The following is a 14,151-nucleotide window of genomic DNA, read 5'->3' as shown; positions in this document are numbered from 1 at the left end:
AATTTGAGGTCCTTGGACTCTTGTTAAAGCAGCAACACAATGGAAGCACAGGGCCCTCCTTCCCATGTGGTGCACTCAAATGCATCCAGCAGAAACTTGCCTTTGAGCCGGTACTGTCCATCACCTCATCCACAGAGAAGCACCTCTAATCTGCCTCACCACATCTGTTTTGAAGAAAAATTCCTGCTATGCCTGAAAGCCCTCACCACTGTGGGTTCCTCTAGGGTGACCCGTGTCAAATTCCACCTCATACCACCTCTTCTGCTGGAAGCCTCCATGGAGCAGGGGGCAGAGCAAGCGGCAGAGATGCTACATGTATTTTTAACCACGCCATGAATATGGAAGATTTTAGGGAGCAAATGAAGAACAGGAGTTGGTGATAACACCTAGTACTCTAATGTGAACTGATTTCACACAAGATCTCAGAGAGGCCTACTGTCTGTTCATTTTATACAAAATCAAAGTTGTAAAACAATTAATTTAATCTGCTTATGTTTTATACTGTATATAGCACATCCTCCCAAGTGCATGTGAATGAGAAGTAAATAATTTAATGTTTTCAAGGTTTCAAGTCTTTTCATACAAATAGGTATCAAAATCTAAACACAGCAACATGATGGCAGACTAGGTTGCTGTTTATCAAAAGGGAAACAAATAATTTAATATCACAGAAAAAAAAAACTTATATTATTTTAAATATCTGAATATTTCCATGGGCATAAAAATATTAGAGTATTACTGGATTGGTTTGTTGATCTTAAAGGGATATTTCACCTCCCCCCCCCGTAAGCCGTTTTTGTCGATACAATGAAAGTAACAACACTGGACCTCACTGACTTTCATTGTATGGACACTTTTTTTGTCTTTCATGTTCCACAGAATAAAGAAAATCATACAGGTTTGGAGCGACATCGGCAAATGATGACAATTTTATTTTAATTTTTAATTTAATTTTAAACAACTTGAAAATAATGAGCATGTTATGGGCTTGTCAAATGAGCAAAAGTGCCCGTTTTTCTGCACCACGTCTACCAGTGAACCAGAAGCAGTTTGGTCACAGCTGGGAATTGGAGATATGCAGGAAAACACTTTCTGGTGTGACAGCTTCAAACCACTCTTACTTAAACCATGAGGTCTTTTTATCCTTTAGCACATGCACATGTTTGCCACCTTCAAACAGGGATTCTAGGACAGAAGTCCAAGGTATTTGTTGACTTTCAGTTCCTTGGTATGTTTCTTTTGATTGAATTCTTTTGTGGTTTATCTTTAAAATGTTTCATTTAGGGAGTAAAATAAATATAAAAAAAATAGTTTGAGGGAATATGAAAGAACAGTCTATATAGAAGCTAAAGTAAATCTCTCTACATGGAGATATTAATACACTTTTTTATTTTAGTGGAAGTTTTTTTATTACAATATTCCCAGTTTAAACCCAAAGAAAGTTATCTATTTTCTTTTCACACCATAAAGGTACTAGCTAATGAAGCACAATTTATGGCCAGCTGACTACACTGCCCTTCACCTGTGCTTCAATTATTGCGCTTGTTGCATTTCTTGATGCTACGGCGGATTTTCTGTTGGCCAAAACCAATGCACAATGCACCACATTTTGTGTTATGTGGAGGTCACTACAAATGTTTCACTTTCTGCTATTCTATCTTGAGTTCTTCCAAGCCCAAGGCAAACCATTCTAACCACTATCCTGTTAATACAATAGGTTATACAATGTGAATGTCAACAGCAGTCTTGTTCAGGACTCTTAAAGAGTTTGTCCAACTGTAATGGCCACTTCAATGCTGAATCTTTAGCTGTGTCCCAATTCAGAGCCTGCATCCTTCAAAGGCCACGAAGGTCGGACCGAGCTTTGTTAAATGGTCTAGCCTACAGAGGATTGTTCTTGTCACGTTGCAACTGTGACAGCTGCCGTTGATGAGTGGCAGTAACGTTTGTACTGGACTTTTTTTGAAAGTTATATTAAACTGTCTGAAAACAAAACAGGGTTCACAAACTGCCTAAATATGTTCACCACATTCCATTTCTGAATGTAAAGAGTATAAACTATATTTAATCGCATTTTAGTAGGATATAGCCTGTCAACATTTGAACCGCTTCAACGTTTTTTATTTTTTTACTTTTAAAGTCATTTAGATATTTGAGCTGAAACCAAATACTTGCGTTATAAAGTGTAATTCGGCAATTTCTCTCTCAAAAAAATCCTGTCATCCCTGGCGCGCAATGAATTCTGGGGTATGCAAGGCCGTGAAGTATCCTGTTGTATCCTTAATTCCACAGGAAACGAAGGATGCATTTAGAGGCCTTCGAAGGATGCAGACTATGAATTGGGACGCAGCTGTGTCCACAAGTTCCTGTTGAGGCACAACTGACCATTTTTCTCAAAGATTCTCTATCTGTCTTCTAGCCATCTCCAGATGGACCCCAAAGAAGTGTACCCCAAGGATATTAATTTGCAGCTCTAATGTTCTGTGGCAAAAGGACTGAAGTAATTTCATCTGAAATAAATTGAATCTCAAAGCTCATCGGAACCTTAAGTTAAGCCCGCAGGTACAACAGCCTCTTTACGAGCAAAATTGACAAAAAGAGAAGGTCTGAAATCACATATAAATGATAACGTAAACAGTGGCAGAAGGAAAAAGTGAAATGAGGCTTTGCCTCACTCTGTGCAAGTCGAATGTGCTGTGGGAGATGTTGTGATGGATTTCGGTTTAGAGCGTGTAGAGCAGCTGTTTGCTCGGAGCCTGTTTGTGAAGAGAAAAGCAAAGTGTGGACACATGCCACCACAAAAGGCAGCAGTCTATTAAATGGCATGCTTTCACCCAGGGCTTACTGCTTCCAACCACTGAATCAGAAAAGTCAGGTTTTATAACGCACATGGACATATTCTCCTTTGCACTTTTAATTACAGTCCTCTCTGCAATCTATTTCCCCCATGTTCTTGTTTCCTCCAGAAATGATTTACTGAGCAATGACATCAGCTGTTCAGCCGGCATCTACGTGTCACCACTTTTTTTGCCCTCCCCCTTTTACAGATCCGACGGAGCACATGAAAGGGGATTTTGAGGCACATCAATTCTGCACTCAGACACGGACACATCGGAGCATTTCCCTCCTGCTGTATCCCCATCAGACTCTTACTTTTTATAGAAACGCCACCTCCTCCTATTTTCTATTACATTATGTACATTATTTAGACAGCTGAGAATAGAAACTCTCTTAGAATTCTAGGAATAAAATGTAGTTTATTTTTTTATTTGAATTGATCCTTTTTAGTGAGATTACAAGAGCAATGATATTTATGTCTTCAGCCTTATCTTACACAATTGGGTCATTCCAAGAAATGGGTGGCGAGGCGTATCCGTTTTTAAAAGGTGATTTTTTTAAAGCAAATGTCTTTATAATGATAAACATTCAATCAGATGAAGAATGTTAATAAATTGCATTTTGCCATCTTAAGCCAAATTAAAAATAGTCCTAAATTTGCTATACTCAAGGTTAATCATTTAGGGTTGGAAACCTAACAAAATATAGGCTGATGAAAAATATAATAAAGTAAAAAAATAAAATAAAAAAACATATTGAAAGTATGGTGTCATCATCAATAAAATGTAAAGTAAAACATAGTTATCTATGTATACCATCTAATCTCTCTATAATATATACTTTTTTATATATTCTCATAGCTTCTCATTGTTGAAGTCATTGTTTACACATATTCATGAGCGACAGAAGTATCCTTTTTCATAGAATAACCAAATCCTTTTTGTTCCTCTACAATTATTTTCCATGGACACTCCAACTAGTGAAATAAATACATAAATAGATAAAATAAATACTTTGCAGTAAATCTTATCGTCAATATCCCCAGCAGAGCTTCCCTCACAAGATGTGAAATCAATACGCTTTAGAGCTCTAAGATCCTCGTCCCACGCAAACCTGCCGTATTATGTGTTTGTTTCGGCTAGAGGAGAGTCGACGGAAACGCATCGACGCACACAAGACTCATGGTACATGTTTCGTGTCCTTTTTGGAGAGACGCACAACGGAGAGTCCGTTCACTCTGTCACTGACAGCATTCTTACATTGTTCTCTCAGAACCAAACATATTGCCTTCTATTGAACGGGAATTTACAGCTTCACACAGCAATATTAGGTGACTTTATGAATCCATACAGTAGGCTAAAATCAAAGGGACAGCGACATATTTTGTAGCAGATATTGTGTTTTAAAAGCTGCGCGCGGAGATTCGGACAAGAAAGTTCGCGCGGTCCCGAACAGCTCATGATTCAACTGAAAGATGCGCGCAGACTCGTGCTACTATGAGGTGCGGTGTACAGTAAGACTGTTTTAAAGCTGTGCTGTGTTACTCTCAGTCATTTTACCGGCTTTCATCAGATATATTCTGCATTAGTCAAGTTGGATATCTGTTGCTCGGAAAAAATGACTCACGTTTAAGCAGGTTCATTGTTTCGTTGCTCGTGTTCATCCTTGGAAATCAGAGGTATTGTTGTTCGCCGAGTTTACCGGCGCCTCACGGGCTATTGCAATGGAGACAAGGATTCAAACCGTTTGACATTTCTGTGGAGAGCCAGTCGAATGCCAACTTGTCACTGAATCAAATCGAATGAGCCGGACACCTGGATTACTGGGTCGCAAGGTAAGACATGGACATTTCCGAATTTCAGGCTGAAATTTGTCATAAATATAGGTGCTTATAAACTGAATACTGGAATAAACAGATATTCTGACACTAAATAAGCTTAATTGCTACTATGAGGTATACTGTAGCCTACATAAATTATAAGGCACCATTTGGTCAGAGTGTATTACAGTTTGAAAACCTTTAAACACAAAAGTGCATTTTATGCTTTTGTCTGAGGCTGAGCCCTTAAGTGAAAAGTACACATATGTACTGTTACAGATATGCCATATGGATTTACTTATTTTATGTTGCATTAATGGGGCTAATTATAGTTATTGACACATCATGGATCTGATAAAATTGTTTTATGCACGTTTCTTAGTGTATAGTACCTAATCTGTGGAGTATACACTACACTGTCCAGTACAGTTTACAATCATACAGATGTATTATGCAATCAAAGCTATATATATATATATATATATATATATAGCTTTATATATATATATTCAGCTCTCATTCTCTTTTTGTTGATCTGTAAATTCGCACCAATTTTCCCTTCATCCACAAGGGTGCATGAGTCACAACCAGCTTGTATGACTATGAGTGAACAACATCAACAGATAATTAAATATGCAAATCAAATTAATACTAGAGTACAAATAGCCTCTTTATATTACAAGTCCACATTACTTCGTTCTTCCGGCCCTCTCTTGTATACCAGCATTGTGCACAGGGAGATTAAAGTGCATACATGAGTAGCAAAAGTTTCCATTATCCATTTTACCCAACACATTAACACTGCTGAAGTGTTTTCAGCCTCTATCCTATTAGAATTCAGAAGGGCCGAGACTCATAAGGCTTAATTGACTAAGGCAGGGGGATTTGATTGCACCTTAGCACAAGGAGAAAGGTGCTATAATCAATGAGGAAGGAATGGAAGCATGTTGCACCTCTCTCTGTTTTGGTTGCCTTGCTGTTATTGAAATGGAGGAGAACAGTTATTCACAAATTGTTAAGGACTGAAAATGTACTCATTTAAAGCTGCTTTGAAACAATTTTGCTGCAATGGACTGATCGATTCTAGTACCACACAAGGAAAGTCTATGAAATGGTTCTTCGTTTGTTCTAAATCACCGTGTCACCCATATGCATTAGTTATATTTGTCTTGCATGAAGAAAGATAATAATTTGCATATTCATACTAATAACTGAGGAAAACAGTGTTGTGACCCTCCTCATCAGCGACTTTTATAATCACTTGAACCCTGTTAAATAAGGGACACCTAACAAATCTGCTTTATTGTCTATTTATTTACCAATTATATGCTTACCTAGATGGATAAAAGGTCTGTGTTTCTGTATGTTGGTCTGATGGATATTTAATTTAACCACAATCATTTCAGTTTTGCTGGTTCTTGGAAGCTAAACAGCCTTTAAAAAAATGGATGCTATTTATTTAGACTCTCATTTAGATCTGACATTGACAAAAGATATTTGAACACTTAACTTAAATTAAACACTTAATGTAAATGCACAACTGTACACACCATAGTCATAATGAATAGCTAAATAGTGTTTGCCGTGATCACCATTTTAAAACAATGTTTCCCGTTTGAATTTCTTCTGGAAGGGGCTTTAATATTAATATTTCAAACTTCCTGTGATAAGGTTCCACACAAAACACATTCAAGGATCTAAAAAATAAGATAGAAGAGAAATACAGGTCTAAAAGCTTTAGTAGTTAAATGTGAATGTATGATTTGATGGACTCTCTGACTCAGCAGACAGTTATTTGTCCTTTAGAAGACACTTTTAATCCTAAGCTGAATTGCTTCCGCCTAAATGATGAAATGAATCATGAGCAATTCTACTGTTCAATTGTTTCAACATAACTGTTAAAAGTCCGTGCCCTGACATAGACTACGTTACCCATAATGCATGTGTTCGTTTGTAGTTTGATCGATCGCGGTTGCGCTAGGCACTTTCACTTTGGGGTGATCCAGTGACATGAGAGCATCATTAACAGTGCAGAAAATTGCCATCCTTTATTAATCCTGCGCTAATCTTGTGTGTATGAGTGCTGTGTGCGTCCTTAAGATGTAAGTATGTTTTTTTGCATAATTGACGCGTTTATTGCAGAGTTATTAGCTCTGTGGCGAAGTTGTCATACTCGTGTTATTCCCTAGTACTGTTATACTGCTGCGGCCCACTACAGCGCTCTACATGCACTTCTAAAGTAGCCATCTACTGTATATCCTTTAGTTATTGCCTTGGAAATAACTGTAAATATTATATTTCATTTATAGTTCGCCTGTTTCTGGCACTTTTTCACTATTTGGAGATGTATGGCATTTATGCAAGTTCATTTATAGCGTTAGAGCTCCACCTAGTGGATTTTGGTTGTACTGCGGGTGATTTCTTTATGCATCTGTATGTAACTATAGCATACATGTTTATTAATATACATTTTATTGTATTTTATGTTTCAGATAACCACACACACACACACACACACACCCACAAACACACCTATTTGTTACCTTTAAACCATCATCATCTCCATGTACCTGACTCTTCATTAATAAATTCTCAAAACTGCAACATGGGATTTGCCTATTCCTTCTGACCGAGGAAGACTCAGTTGATGAGCAATTCATAATCAGCCGCAGACGCACACGGTCTCTTACAAGTGGTCCTTCGAGCCGGATGTTTATTGGCTGAGTCAACAAGATGGCAACTCCACAAGATGAAGTTCCTCAGGAGGAAAGTCCAAATCATAGTTCCCGTCCAAGAAGGAGCAGAAAGCTTCCGGGACATCTGGCGGAGTATGAGCATGACCTACCTGATCCAGAGGAGACAGAGTCTTCAAGCAGCAGCAGTTCAGAGGAATGTGATAAGGAGAAGAAGAAGGAGAGGAGAAAATGGAAGAGAATGGAGGCAGCTTGGGGCAGTGTACTGAAAACGATGAATGAGATGCAAATCACTATGAAGGAGACCAGTGGTGCAATAACCAAGCGTGTGGAACGACTGGAGCGAGCATGTGAATCATCCAGTCCTCTCCCTACTCAGAGTGATGCTCAACAACAAGATAGAGCCGATTTGCTTCCTGCTCTACTCCAAACACCACAGCATAGCAGTGTGGGCATAAGCAGCATCCATACTACTGATCAGCTACACATCCTGGCACCAGCAGTGAGGCAGGACATTAGAACGCCTGTGAACCTGTTCAGGCCAGTAGAACCTATTGCATCTTCACCACTGCGAAATGCAAACCCCATTCTCCATTCAGCACCAAAGTCAGCTCCACTACCTTTAAGCACTATTATTCAACCTACTTCAAATATTCAGACAGTGCCGCTGTCACCGAACCCTGTAGCTCAACCTGCACAGCAGCCAGGAGCATTGCTAGTACCTCAACCTGTGCTTCAGCAGCCGCCAGCGACACCGCCTGTACTGCAGCCCAGGGTGAATACTGCATTTCAGCCCGCAGGTCAGTCTGCATCTTGGCCCGCGCCACAGCCGGCCCACCAGCTGAGGATCCCTGTGGCCCATCCAGGTATTCAGCCGGCAACGCTACCTGCTCCGCCCCCCAGAATGAGTCATGTGATTCAGCCTGCTCTACAACCTGTCAGTCAAGTAGCCCAATCAGTACAGTTTGAGAGGCTTGAACCACGTCAGGCTGAGCCCCTATACAGTCAGAGGTACCAACACCCGCAGCCTCCAGGCAGCTCCACCCAGGTACTCTCTGCACATTCCCACGACTTATCTGCAGTCTCAGCGTCACTGTATCAGCCACCACCGGGGGTATCAGCGCCGCAGAATTATAGCCAGCTTTATGCAGCTCCACCTCCTGATTCAGCCCGCTACTACTCTGCTGCATATCCATCAGTCTCTGCCTACCCCTCACTGCCTGCTGCATTTACTGCACAAGACGCAGTACGTCCTGCAGCTGAAGTCACCCAGCCAAACCTGATGGAGATGATCTTAGCATCTGCATATGGCATCCCGAAGCCTAGACTGGTGACATTCAAATCAGGTAGAGAGTGTGACTTTGTATTACTGAAGAAAGGACTGGACAGCCTACTTGGGCCACATGCTCATCTCACAGAGGAGTATAAATATCACATTCTGATAGATCAGTTAGAGCATCCATGTGCGTTACAAGTGGCCAGACGCTATATTCATGACCGCACTCCTTACACTAGTGCAATGAGAGCTTTGGAGCAGAGATATGGGCAACCTAGGCAATTAGTCCAGAGTGAACTGAGTGCTATACTTAACTGCTCTCCTATTAAGGCAGGTGACCCACAAGCCTTTGAAGATTTCTCCCTGGCGGTGTCCAGCCTAGTGGGCCTCCTCAGTACTATGGACGATGTAGCAGCCAGTGAGCTCCAGTGTGGGTCACACGTAGACAGGTTACTCACTAAGCTTCCGCCTAGCTACAGAGACAGTTTCATTGAGTACTGCATCACACGTGGTATCATACGCACTGGCAGCAGTTGCACCTACAATATGTACGACTTCTCCGGGTGGCTCGAGCACAAGTCTCAAGTTCTACAGTTATCACGGCAAGCCAGTCAGCCACAGCTCTCAGACAGACCACGCCCAGAGAGGGGCAACCCTAGAGCCTCTGCCGGGTACAGGGCACAGAGTAAGTCTACATCCATCTATTATGGCTCAGATCCCGATCGATCACAGCCAAAGATAGACACTAAGGCACACATTACTAATCCTTCTTCCTCCTCTAAGAAGAAGCAGTTTAAGCCATACTGCCCATATTGTGAAGGGACAGAGCACTACCTCAGTGGCTGTGTAGATTTTAAGAAGCTAGACCTTAAAGCTGTAGCTTCATGGATAAAGGAAAAATCCAGATGCTGGCGCTGTGGCCGTAAACATACCCCCGAGCAGTGCACTCTTAAGAAGATGTGTAGCACCTGTGGAGAACAGCACTTATTAGTGCTTCATGACCTGGCTGAAGCGAAGAGGAGGGACCCAAATATCCTGACAGTGAGCACCAGCCGAGTGTTTTTGGCTCCTATCAGTCACTCTGGCCGTGTAATGCTGAAGGTTGTGCCCATCCAGTTACACTATCAAAGTAAATCTCTGGACACATATGCTCTTCTTGATGATGGCTCAGAGAAAACCATTATACTCCCTGCTGCTGTCAAGTCGTTAGGCTTAATCCAGGAGGAGGAAACTCTGTCTCTGCGTACTATTCGTCAAGATGTGATCCATATCAAAGGAGGTTATGTCTCTTTCCAGATGTCCCCAAAGGCCAAGCCGAAAATACGTTACAAGATAACGCGTGCCTTTACCGCCCAACAGCTCAGCCTAGCTGAACAGTCATGCCCAGTGGAGCTCTTAAAGGAGAAGTATCATCACCTACAGCGAGTGCAGCTTGAAGGATTCAATCAAATACAGCCACTTGTGTTAATCGGCTCCGACAATGCTCACCTCATAACTCCTGTCCGTGCTATCCTGCGAGGTTCAGCCCAAGGACCTGTCGCCGTCTGCACCAAGCTCGGTTGGGCTATCCAGGGTCCGAGCTGCAGTATGCCTACACAGCAGAGGGAGGCTCACTGCCTGAACATATCATGCCTTTCTCCTGCCATTGCCCTTCAGCAGGATGTACAGCGTCTGTGGCAACTAGATGCTCCCATCCATAGACCTGGGAAGGAGGTCACGCGCTCAAAGGAGGACAGAGAGGCCATAGCCATGTTAGAAGCAAAGACCATCAGAGTACCTGTGGATGGTGTAGAGCGATATGCCACTCCTCTGCTCAGGAAGAAGGACTTCCCACAGATGCAGGTCTCTTCTGAAGTAGTTAAAGGCCTTCTGAGGTCCACTGAGCGTAAGCTAGCTAAGAATCCTGACCTGGCACTCACATACAACCAGGAGATCAAGAGGTTGATAGATTCTGGTTATGTTGTAAAGCTGACTCCCGAAGAGATCCATAGCTCTGCTGAATCTTGGTATGTACCACACCACATTGTGCATCACAACAACAAAGCTCGTGTGGTCTTTAACTGCTCCTTTGAGTTCCAGGGGACCGTTCTTAACCACTACCTCCTGCCAGGACCTCCCCTGGGGCCTACACTGCTGGGTGTACTCCTGCGTTTCCGCCAGTATCCTGTAGCAGTGAGTGGAGACATAAAGGCCATGTTTCACCAGATCCGCCTGCTCCCTGAAGACTGCCCGCTGCTGCGGTTCTTATGGAGGGACTGTGAAACAGAGAGGCCCCCAGATGTATATGAGTGGAGAGTCCTGCCCTTTGGGACAACATGTAGCCCCTGCTGTGCTACCTTTGCTCTTCAGAGCCACGTAAGGGAGCACAGAGACACCTATAAAGACATCTACGACTCTGTACACACAGCGTTCTACGTAGACAACTGCCTGCAGTCCTTTTTTGACCCACAAGAGGCCAAATCGCTCATCGACAGAATGAGAGAGCTGCTTATCCAAGGTGGATTTGAGATACGCCAGTGGGCTAGCAACATCCCTGAGGTGGTCGCTCATCTGCCAGGTACGGCCAGGTCAGATAGCTGTGAACTGTGGTTAAACCTTAAAAACCTTGATCCTCAGGAGTCAACACTGGGTCTCAGCTGGCACTGCACTACTGACGTCCTGGGATACAAGCACCGCCCTGTAACCTACACAACTGTGACACTGCGCAATGTTTACAAAGTACTGGCCAGTCAGTATGACCCATTGGGTTATATCTGCCCCTACACTACAAGAGCAAAGCTCATTGTGCAGGCCCTGTGGAACACAGAGAGAGGATGGGATGAGCCCATAGAAGGAAACCTGCTTCAGTTCTGGCTCGAATGGGAAAAGGAATTGTCTTATCTCCAGTATATCACCATTCCCCGATGTTACGCTCCTCCTCACAACAGCAACTGTGCGACATATGAGGCTCACATCTTCTGTGACGCCTCAGAGAAGGCGTATGGAGCTGTGGCCTATCTCAGAGTCACAGAGCAGCAGGCTCACATCTCCACCTCCTTCATCATGGCACGTTCCAGAGTAGCGCCCCGCAAGCAGGTGTCGATACCCCGACTGGAGCTGTGTGCTGCGCTCACTGGAGCCCAACTGGCCAAGGCACTCCAAACTGAGCTCTCACTACCCCTTCACTCAGTCTACCTGTGGACAGATTCCACTACAGTGCTTCAGTGGATCCAGTCCAGCTCCTGCAGGTACAAAGTTTTTGTGGGGACTCGGATCTGTGAGATACAGGAGCTGACCTCTCCAGAACAGTGGGGGTATGTGAACTCTGATGATAATCCAGCCGATGACATCACAAGAGGGAAACCACTGTCAGAGCTCACAGTTTCCAGCCGATGGTCACAAGGCCCACAGTTTCTCACACAGACTCCTGACACCTGGCCGAAGCCCCCGACAGAGTTCCCAGAATCTGGCAGTGAAGAACTCAGAAAGACCGCCTTCTGTGGCCTTACAAATGTATCACCAAGTCTGCCAGATCCAGCACACTACACATCTTTAGATGATTTGATTCTGGCCACTCACCAATCCCTGCAGGGGGCGGCTACCACCCCCTACACTGCAAGTGAGCGCCTGGAGGCAGAGACCCAGCTGCTTCAATCTGCGCAGAAGGACAGCTTCCCAGAGGAGGTCCAAGCCTTACAAGCAGGTAACCCTGTTCGCCCGAGCAGTCGTCTCAGTGCCCTTTCCCCTGAGTATGACAGCCCCAGTGGACTAGTCAGAGTGGGAGGCCGCCTGCGTCAAGCTACAGATGTAGACCCTGACAGCATCCACCCAGTTGTGTTATCACCTGATCACCCTCTGACTCAGCTTATCATAAAGCACTATGATGTTCAGCTGTTTCACCCTGGTGCAGAGAGACTCTATGCAGAGTTACGCCGCACCTACTGGATCCTCAGAGGTCGCCAGGCCATTAAGAAACATCAGTACCGGTGTGTGGACTGCAGGAGATGGCGCGCCTCACCCTCCACACCAATGATGGCTGACCTTCCCTCATCTCGGCTGAGACTCTACAAACCGCCCTTCTGGTCTACAGGCGTAGACTGTTTCGGACCATACCTGATTAAGATTGGGCGTAGGAGAGAGAAACGCTGGGGAATCATCTACAAATGCCTCACCACTAGATGCGTCCACTTAGATCTCATCCCTAGCCTTGATACTGACTCTTTCTTAATGTCATTACGCAGGTTTATTGCACGCCGGGGGAAGCCTTACGAGTTATGGTCCGACCGGGGCACCAATTTCAGGGGCGGTCATAAAGAACTACAGAGCGCTTTTGAGAGCATGGCACCAGAGTTGCAGCAGCAACTGGCTAAGCAGACTATCAACTTCCACTTCAACCCACCATACTCTCCTCATTTCGGGGGAGCCTGGGAGAGGGAAATCCGTTCTGTTAAGTCAGCCCTGCAAATCGTCCTGAAAGACCAAGTTGTGGCAGAGGAAGTGCTCCTAACAGCTCTCATAGAAGTTGAAGGGCTTCTTAATTCTAAACCACTCGGATATGCCTCCTCTGATGTGGCTGACCCGGACCCCATCACGCCAAACCTGCTGCTAATGGGGCGGCGCGACGCTACATTACCACAGGCAGTATACGGCCCTCATGATGCCCTTTCCAACAGAAGATGGAAACACAGTCAGGTGATCAGTGATCATTTCTGGAAACGCTTTGTCCAGAACTACCTCCCAGGGCTTCAGCTAAGACATAAATGGAGGAAATCCACTGATAATGCTACTGTGGGACAAATTGTGATGATCATTGACTCCAACCTTCCCAGAGGACTTTGGCCTGTTGGGACCATCACCAAGGTTTTCCCAGGGACAGATGGTGTTGTTAGAGCTGCTGAGGTGAAGGTTAAAGACAGTATCTACATTCGCCCGGTAACCAAACTGGTGGAGCTCCCTGAAATGCCTGAGGATTCAAGCGGCACTTCTTCAAACTAGTTGACTTTTGAATGAGTGTATTTGCCAGGCAAATACAGGGGCGGCTGTTAAAAGTCCGTGCCCTGACATAGACTACGTTACCCATAATGCATGTGTTCGTTTGTAGTTTGATCGATCGCGGTTGCGCTAGGCACTTTCACTTTGGGGTGATCCAGTGACATGAGAGCATCATTAACAGTGCAGAAAATTGCCATCCTTTATTAATCCTGCGCTAATCTTGTGTGTATGAGTGCTGTGTGCGTCCTTAAGATGTAAGTATGTTTTTTTGCATAATTGACGCGTTTATTGCAGAGTTATTAGCTCTGTGGCGAAGTTGTCATACTCGTGTTATTCCCTAGTACTGTTATACTGCTGCGGCCCACTACAGCGCTCTACATGCACTTCTAAAGTAGCCATCTACTGTATATCCTTTAGTTATTGCCTTGGAAATAACTGTAAATATTATATTTCATTTATAGTTCGCCTGTTTCTGGCACTTTTTCACTATTTGGAGATGTATGGCATTTATGCAAGTTCATTTATAGCGTTAGAGCTCCACCTAGTGGATTTTG

The 14,151-nt window shown here is 43.8% G+C and overlaps 1 protein-coding gene across 1 annotated transcript in view; it reads left to right on the top strand.

Moving 5' to 3' along the window:
• Positions 1-3,956: 3,956 nt before the first annotated feature.
• The window catches only part of syndig1l (synapse differentiation inducing 1-like), a 33,496-nt gene continuing 23,301 nt past the window's right edge, over positions 3,957-14,151 (top strand). Inside the window, exon 1 of the mRNA XM_079583691.1 lies at positions 3,957-4,672. The gene's annotated coding sequence lies outside the window, so the exon portion shown is untranslated. The remainder of the gene's footprint in view (positions 4,673-14,151) is intronic.

Source organism: Phoxinus phoxinus (assembly GCF_949152265.1).
Source record: "Phoxinus phoxinus genome assembly, chromosome: 16".
NCBI lineage: Eukaryota > Metazoa > Chordata > Actinopteri > Cypriniformes > Leuciscidae > Phoxinus > Phoxinus phoxinus.
Note: the sequence above shows the minus strand (reverse complement) of the source record. Positions and strands in the feature narration are given on the sequence as shown.